This window comes from Tupaia chinensis, unplaced genomic scaffold (genome assembly GCF_000334495.1).
Source record: "Tupaia chinensis unplaced genomic scaffold, TupChi_1.0 Scaffold000047_1, whole genome shotgun sequence".
Taxonomy (NCBI): domain Eukaryota; kingdom Metazoa; phylum Chordata; class Mammalia; order Scandentia; family Tupaiidae; genus Tupaia; species Tupaia belangeri.
The window spans coordinates 4206384-4214049 of NW_006159505.1; the positions used below are offsets into that span (position 1 = coordinate 4206384).

At 53.3% G+C, this 7666-nt stretch overlaps 1 protein-coding gene across 5 annotated transcripts in view; it reads left to right on the forward strand.

Moving 5' to 3' along the window:
- The window catches only part of SLCO2B1 (solute carrier organic anion transporter family member 2B1), a 56698-nt gene that overhangs the window by 613 nt on the left and 48419 nt on the right, over positions 1–7666 (forward strand). The window contains exon 1 of one of the 5 annotated variants that reach the window (XM_027774194.1): positions 5856–6104. The exons of 3 other annotated variants lie outside the window; for them this stretch is intronic. The gene's annotated coding sequence lies outside the window, so the exon portion shown is untranslated. Of the gene's footprint in view, positions 1–5855; positions 6105–6919; positions 7166–7666 lie in introns of those variants that run through there. One more of the 5 variants, XM_027774193.1, reaches the window with a different exon arrangement.

Here is a 7666-nt window from a genome sequence, read left to right on the forward strand (position 1 = left end):
GCAGGCGAGGAACCCAGCCAAACCTTCCAGATGAAACTGAGAGACTAAAAGGACAACCAGAAGACAAGCCCCTCTGGTCCTCATCGAGGAGACAGAGATAGAGGCAAACGAAGCAGAGAAAGACAGAGATAGCAGTGTAGCCAGAGAGGCAGAGGTGAGAGATTCAGACAAAGGTGCCAGTGTAGAAGACAAAGATCCACAGGTGTCGGCAGGGGAAGCAAGGGAAGGGGAGATGAGCCTGGAGAGGGTCGTGGCAGAGGCCTGGAGAAGCAGAGAGGCAGGAGAGAGTGAGAGTGAGTCAGGCAGAGGCAGATCCGCTGACAGGATCGGAGAGATCCACAAGAAGGGAAAGGATTCAGAGACCACAGAGCCTGCACAGGGCCACAGTGCGTGGGGAGGAGGCCAAGGGGAAGCTGGGCTGAGATGAGGAAGCGCCCTGTGGTGAGGGCGGGCACTGTTTTCTGGGAACAGCAATTCTTGGGATTCTGCCGGAGGTGGAATAAACAAAGGGTCTTTAGATCAGGCAGACCCTGCCAGCTATCCATCCTCCCCTGGCTGTGTTAACCTCACTCAGGCCCACACAGGAGAGGCTGGATGTGCTTCCAGGAGCTCAGCGGTGAGGGCTTCACAGGACTGAGGGAGGTCAGCCACCCAAGAGACTTTAGAAGGATGAGGTCACAGTCTAGGGACCACAGCTTGGTAGGAAGAGTGTGAGTGGATTCTTCCTCTCAGGATCACACTGTGATCCTGTGGGTTTAGAGACACTATAGACTGGCCCGCCCCTGCCCCGGCCCCAGGACCATTGTTCTGGCTCTTGCAGGGCCCAGCTCTGGATGTGCTCTAGCTGCCCCTTGACCTCCTACACTGACACAGGAAGCTGAGCCCATTGGGCCACCAGATGCCACTTGCACCTTTTTCCTAAGCCCCAGCCTGGGCCTGGCAGCACTGAGGGATGCAGAGAATCCAGGTGGGGCTGGATTTAGGCCAGCAGTCTGGAGGGCATCCTAGCCCAGCTCACCAGAGGCAGAGGGACAGCCATTCCAGAGAGCAGCAAGGGTCAGGTCTGGCTCTCTGAGCCCCAGCACCAAGGCAAGTATGTGGAAGATACTCCAAGGTCAATCACACTGTGTGATTCCTACCTCTGTGGTGAAATCTACCCTGTTTCCCACTCCTCCAAATGCCAACTTCTCCAGGAGGCCTACCTGGCTGATTCTCCCTGTTGGATGTAGCCCCTCCCTGCCAGGGCCCATATGCTGTGTGACCCTCTCTTGGCGGTTCATCTTTCCTTGTTACCATTGCTGCTTTTATTGCTCTCTCCAGCCTCCTGTGGTCAAATGTGAGCTGCTCCAGGGCAGACAGGTGGGGCAAGGGAAAGAACCAGTGACCTAGGTTCAAATCCCAGCTTTGCGTCACCACCTAATTTATGAGAACTCAGTGAAATGTTCTCACCATTGCTTTCTTTTTTTTTTTTTTTTTTTTGAGAGAGATTTTTACCATAGGGTGAGTGCACTCACCAGAGAGAGACAGAAAGAAAAGAAATGAGAAATCACCCCCCAGAGAAAATGAGAAATCACCCCCCAGGGAGGATGGCCACATCACAATCCCATCTTCTCCATTTTCTTCTCAGGATTTGGGCACACATGCAAAAGTGCCCAGCATGAGTTTTAAGCTACTGGGTCTGGGACTCAAACCACAGTCAACTACATGGGAGTCAAAGACATAACCATTACACCATCTGCTGGTCCCTCACCTTTTCTAGTAGAGAGGAAACCGATGCTCAAAGAGGGCAAGCGAGTTGTCCAAGATCACCTGCATGTAAACCACAGAGTGGGGCCAGAACCCAGGTCGGCCTGATGTCAAGCCCTTTTCTTTCGTGCCATTGCCCTTGGGCTTTCTCTTCCCTTCCTCACATCCCACACAGGATGAGCATTGCAGGGGCAGAGATGGCCTCCACAAATGACTGGACAAGTGACTGGACCTGATGTAGCAATAGGAACAGCGAGCTGCCCAGTATGGTTGGGGTGGGGGGGGGGGGGCCACTGGGCAATATCTTTGGCAATTAAGCCAAAGAAGCTGTTGGAGCTTCAGTACAAGGGGCTCGTATGCCACGTAAGGCATAAGGACTTCATCTTGGAGGCAACTGGAGCTATCGAAGGTATCCAAGGAGGCTACCGTGCTTTGTGGCCCAGAGATCTGTCTCCTAGGAACATTCATAGTGACCCCACTCCTACATGTAGCACTTTTAAGCACACAAAGCACTCTCATATCCATCTACAAATGTGGGAACTAAGGCTGAGAGGACTCCAATTACCGACCTAAGGTCACATAGCTAGTCAGTGGCAAGGTCAGGGCTCAAACTCCCACTGGAGTTAGGGCCCTTTCTGGCCTTCCCCTTTTCTCTTTTACTTTCTTCCTTCTTCTCCTCCCCCCGCCTCCCTTTCTTTGTTGTTGTCAGAGGGTATGCTTGTCAGAAAGAGAGCGAGAAAGAAGGAGAAAGCATTCCCCAACAGGGCATGATCACACCACAATCCTGGCTTTTCTATTTTTCCATCCTGTCAGGGTTTGGGGCATGCATGCGCGTGGACTCAGTCTGTTTTTCTAGCCTTCAGGTGGGGACTAGAACCACAGTGGGCCATATAGGACCCAGCTTCCTGTGTACAGATATGTCTGCTGCACTGCAGGGCTGTCCTCCCCTCTTCCCACAAGTGTGTACTGAAGGCTCCAATGTGAACACAGGCCTGGGGGCCTGGATCTGCAGGGAGCCTGTCCTGAATCCCCCTCCCGACCCCGGGGTCTCTGATGCCAAGGTGACTTTGCATTGATTATTTGGATTACTTTGTATTTGGAAGCTGAACCTTAACAAGGACTGGAGACTCATGATTAGAAATGAGATTGGCTAATATGGGCGGATGGGCCTCTTAAGGAGTCAATGTAGGCACAAAGAGGTGAGCGAGACCTCGTGCAGGGGAAGGCAATGAGCTCTTGGGCCAATGCTGTGGGCTCTTTGTTTTAGGCCCTGAGAAGACTGACCTGAGTCCCCGGTGAACTCAGGGCTCACCCTTCCCCCCAGGCTCAGTCACTATTTGTTAAGGTCATGGTGGGTCTAGATGAGGTAGCCAGGGCCAGAACTGGGAACAGAAAGTCCCAGCACAGTGTCTCTGACCCTGCTCGGAAATCACCAGAAAGTGCCTGTCCTCCTCTTTGCCAGATCTTTGCGAAGCGGCAGCCAGGAGGCCTGCAACAGCTGGACCTTCAACAGGCCATTATCCTCCCTACAGACCCACCCAAGGGTCCCTCTAGGAGGAATTTCCCCAAAATGACAATCAAGCCTGACATCCCAAGGATCCCCTGCCTGTCTTTGACTCTCCCCTCCAGAATGCTGCACTGGGTCAAGCTGAGAACTGGAGCACTTAGCCCCCACACTGTCCGCACCCCCTCCAGGCCATCTGGAGCCCCAAGTTCCAACCTTCTCTCCGGCTGAGTGCAACTCAGCAAGCGGTTTGCTGAGCAAGAATGATAGTTCTTGCTGATAGTTCAGTGTGTGCAGAGGCTAAGAGGTGGGAAAGAACACGAACACACCGAATTTGGGAGGTGGCAAGAACCTGCTGGAGCTGGGGAATAATGTTTACGAGGAGTGGATAGAGCAGGCCTGAGTGGCTTCCAGTAGCCTGGACCTTGAGGCTGAAGAATCAATTTGGGGGAACCAGCAGTTAGCGTAATGGCTATGTCACTGGACTCCCACGTAGTCAACAGCAGTTTGCATCCCAGACCCGGTGCCTTAAAACTCACGCTGGGCGCATGTGTGTGCATGCCCAAGAGAATGCCCAAGAGAATGGAGGAGAAGGGATTGTGGCGTGACCATCCCTCCTGGGGGGTGATTTCTCACTTTCTGTCTCTATGTCTCTCTCTCTGTCTGGCAAGCGCACGTGCCCTGTAGCAAAAACCTCTCCAAAAAAAAAAAAGAATCAATTTGGGTTGCTGATGGGGCAGGATGGGACAGGCTCTAACACTGTTGAGACTGCAGCCTGCCAGGTCTAGGCTGTCCTTTAATCCTATCAGAACCACCACTGAGAAGTAGGCACTGGTCTCTCACTTCCAGAGAAGGAAATTGAGGCTTTGAGAGGCTAAATTAGCTGTTCCAGGCCACATGGCTCCAATGTGGCAAAGCAAATATTTGAATCCGAAGTCTCCTGACCCAGAGGATTTCAGCACACACTTAACCTGGTCAGCTGGACAGGAAGACGGGTCAACCTCTGCCCTAGGGGAGTTTACTGACTAATAGGACTGGTAATGGGACAAAAAATGCAAGATTGTCTGTCACCAGTGTTGTAGCCCAGATAAGACTGAAGGAATCTGCCTGGAAGGGGGATTCTACAGAGAGAAAGACAACTGACTTGGCCGGTGGGCCCAGGGCAACTTGGGAGGAAGGTGGGACTTGAGGCCAGGCTTAGCCAGGATGAGGCTGGCCTCCTCCCACCCCAGGTCCTCTGCAGAGAGGCATCTGCCAGCATCCTGAGGATTGGCTGCTCAACAATGCAGCTGGGAGGGTCCTTCGGGGGCTCAACAGAGGACATGGGAGCACTGGAGGCTGGTGGCCTTTCCACTTACACTCTCCCTCTCTGCACACGCACATACTTTGGCACCTGAAACATAGTTCCAGGAGGTTTCTCTTTCTATTCTGTTCTCAGTTGGGATGCATGGTGGGACCTCCTCACTCTCGCAGAGCAAGTTTGGCTACTTCTGGCTTCTGGTATCTTCTATCTACACATGCCTCCCAGACCCCCGGAGATCTGCCTCCAGCCCATATCTGTCTCCTGGAACTCACAGCTTCCTAGTCATCTTCCACAGGGTACCTTCTGCCACCCTGAGCTTACCGTGTCTAATGCTGAAGTCCCCCCACTTACAGTCCTGACCCTATAGCTGACTTACCACCAAGTCCTGCTGACTTCACCTCCCCCCTCGCACTGTTACCTTCCTATCTGGACTGGGGCATGTTCACCGTGCGTCCATAGTCATGGCACTCCCTGGTCCCAGCACTCAGCCCCATCACTGCCCTAGTGTTTGATGTCTGCCGAACAGACACACAGCACAGCAGCTGTTTGAGGGTAGGGGCCAGGCAGCTTGCCTCTGGGTCCCCAGTAGACTGGCTCAGGGAGCTCAGCCTCACTCCTAGAGCCAGGCAAGCCAGCTCTGTCCCTGCTGCAGTGACCCTGGATAAGTCATGCTCTTCTTTGAGCTCAATATTTCACCCCACAGAGTGGTTATTCCAGCCTTGGCTTCTTCTCCAGTATACCCCTAATGCCCTGTGTAGCAGGGGTCACGGGCAGGTGAGGGGAGCCAGCAGTCACCCCTCTGAGACTCCTACAGGGCACATATTCTATGCAGACCCAGCTGAGGGTTGACCAACTGAGGGTTGCCAGATTTGCTGATCTTTTAAGAAAAGAATAAAACTCTGCCTGTTATGTGAAATTTCCTGCGTTTTAAATACTGGCAGCTGACTTAAAAACACTCAGTGAGCCAGCATTGTTACAAAACAGGTCCAAGGGCCAGATGTGCCCCCCGGTAGGACAACTCCAAAGGGCACCATTCACCTCTCCTCAGCTGCTGGCACCAGTGCGCGGGTGCCTTGGGCCAGGGTCTCCAGGTTGTCGCCTTTCCCTTATGTTCCACCTCTGTGGGTTCCCTCGATGGCCTTGGCAAAGTGAGGGTGTCGAGTATCAAGGGAAAGCCCTTTCCTTCTTTAGCACAAGACAGTTACTAGGAAAAAAAAAAACATATTCAAGAGAAGCCTTGGACGGCAGCTGGTGAGGACAGGGTGGAGACGGGACAGGGCGGGGACTGGGATGGTGTGTGGACAGGGAGCAGGAGGCTGGAGGGATGGGTCTGAGAGTCTGTGCTGCCTCTAGGATCAGAGAGAGGTGAGCAAGTAATTCTGGGGCGAGTTTCCACAGGAAGGAAAATAAGTTATTTTAAGGCCCAGTGACCAGACTTGGAAATAGAGTCCCTGGTGAGTTTGAGGCAAACGCTGACAGCGCTGACATTTGTAAGGCTCCTCGAGTTGACAAAAGACTTTATCCCGTGGGACCCTCCTGCAGGCTTCAGAGGTAAGGCTCATCGTGCCTACTTTACATAGGCCCGGAGAGGTCTACTCGCTGGCCCAAGTCCACACCAGGCTTAAGTGGTCCTAGGTCTTGGAATATTCCAGAGAGAAGGAGCCATGCCTTGCCCCTCCTTGGTCTAAGCCTTCCTCCTCAGAGGCTGACCCAGAGCAGGTCTTGGGATGAGAACCCTCTGGGCTATCTTGGCATACCTTAGCATTTCTCAGCACCTGTGGCTGTCTCTCCTGAACATTCAGATCTGGGTCTGGTTGTGCATTCCGGACCCTCACGCTCAAGTGCCCTGGACTGGAGCCACATGACCTTCTCCCCACTTTCTCTTTCCTGGCCCTTGCCTGACCACTCCCGCACAGGCCATTGAGAGGTGATGAGTAGTCAGTGAGCTGACTGATGGCTAAAGCATAGGCAGGTAGAATGACAGGCTGCCCCTGCAACACCTTTGACAATGCATGGGCAGGGTGGGGGTGGGGGCTACCCTCAGGGGCCTAGAAATTGGACAGATTGAGCTCTAGCCCGGGCAGTGCCATTTACCAGCCCTGGGGCCCCAGAGGAGCCACTACTTCTCCCTCCCTGCCTCTGTTTCCTCACATATTTTCTCACATGTTTGGGTGTGTGAGCCCAGCCTGGCCCGAGCACACACGATGGTTCTTGCTCTCCGTAGCCCCTGCTTCACCTTGGCCCAGATGCCCAGGTCAGATTCCGTTATCAGCGTACCGTTTCAGGCCTGGCCACCTGCAGGGTGAGCCAGAAAGCTCAGTTCCAAGGCAGAACCTCCCCCACCCCAGCCTTCTGCTGTTGCACTTTCACCCTAGTCTCTGGCTCTAGATGTGGCAATGCTTTCGCTGCCACAAAGCACGTGTGGGAGCAGGTGGGAGCACACAGCTGACAGAGGACCAGCTCCATTCACAGAGCGCCCACTCTGCATCGTGCCGGTGCTGGCTCCCCAGATGTGACCACCACAACCTGTCGACAAGGAAAAGGATATTGCTTTCCCAGATAAGGGGTGACACCTCTCAAGGCTTCCGCAGGGTCTCGGAGTGGGGAGGCAGGTCAGTATTTATGAAGAACTGGAGTTTCGTTTTAAAGCCTTTCAAACTAGGGTGGGAGCTGTGTGTCAGGGGTGGGGGTGGGGTGGGGGAGGGCACTTGATTAGGATTAAGAATTTCAATACAGCAGTTCCAAATTGACAGAATGACAGGGTGAGGATTTGGGGGAAGTCGTCAGAAAATCTAAGAGCCGGCAGTGTGGATAGTTTTTCTTGAGAGTTGACTGGTCTGTCAGAAAGTTCCCGTAATGAATGGTCAGACCATTTCTCAGACTGGGCAACCTGGGACGAGGGAAATAAAAAATAAATAAATAAATAAAAAGGCAAGTGAAGACAGTGGAATTGCAAAGCCACACTAACATGGAAGGTAAAACATAGAGCTGCAGGTTTCTGGTACCCAGGCTGCCTGCGAGGTAGACAGAGGTGGTTCTCAGTGGACACTGCACTGGAAGGACTACGGGAACTGTCTTGCAGGTGAGGAATCAGAAGGGTCGCTGGTCTAGGG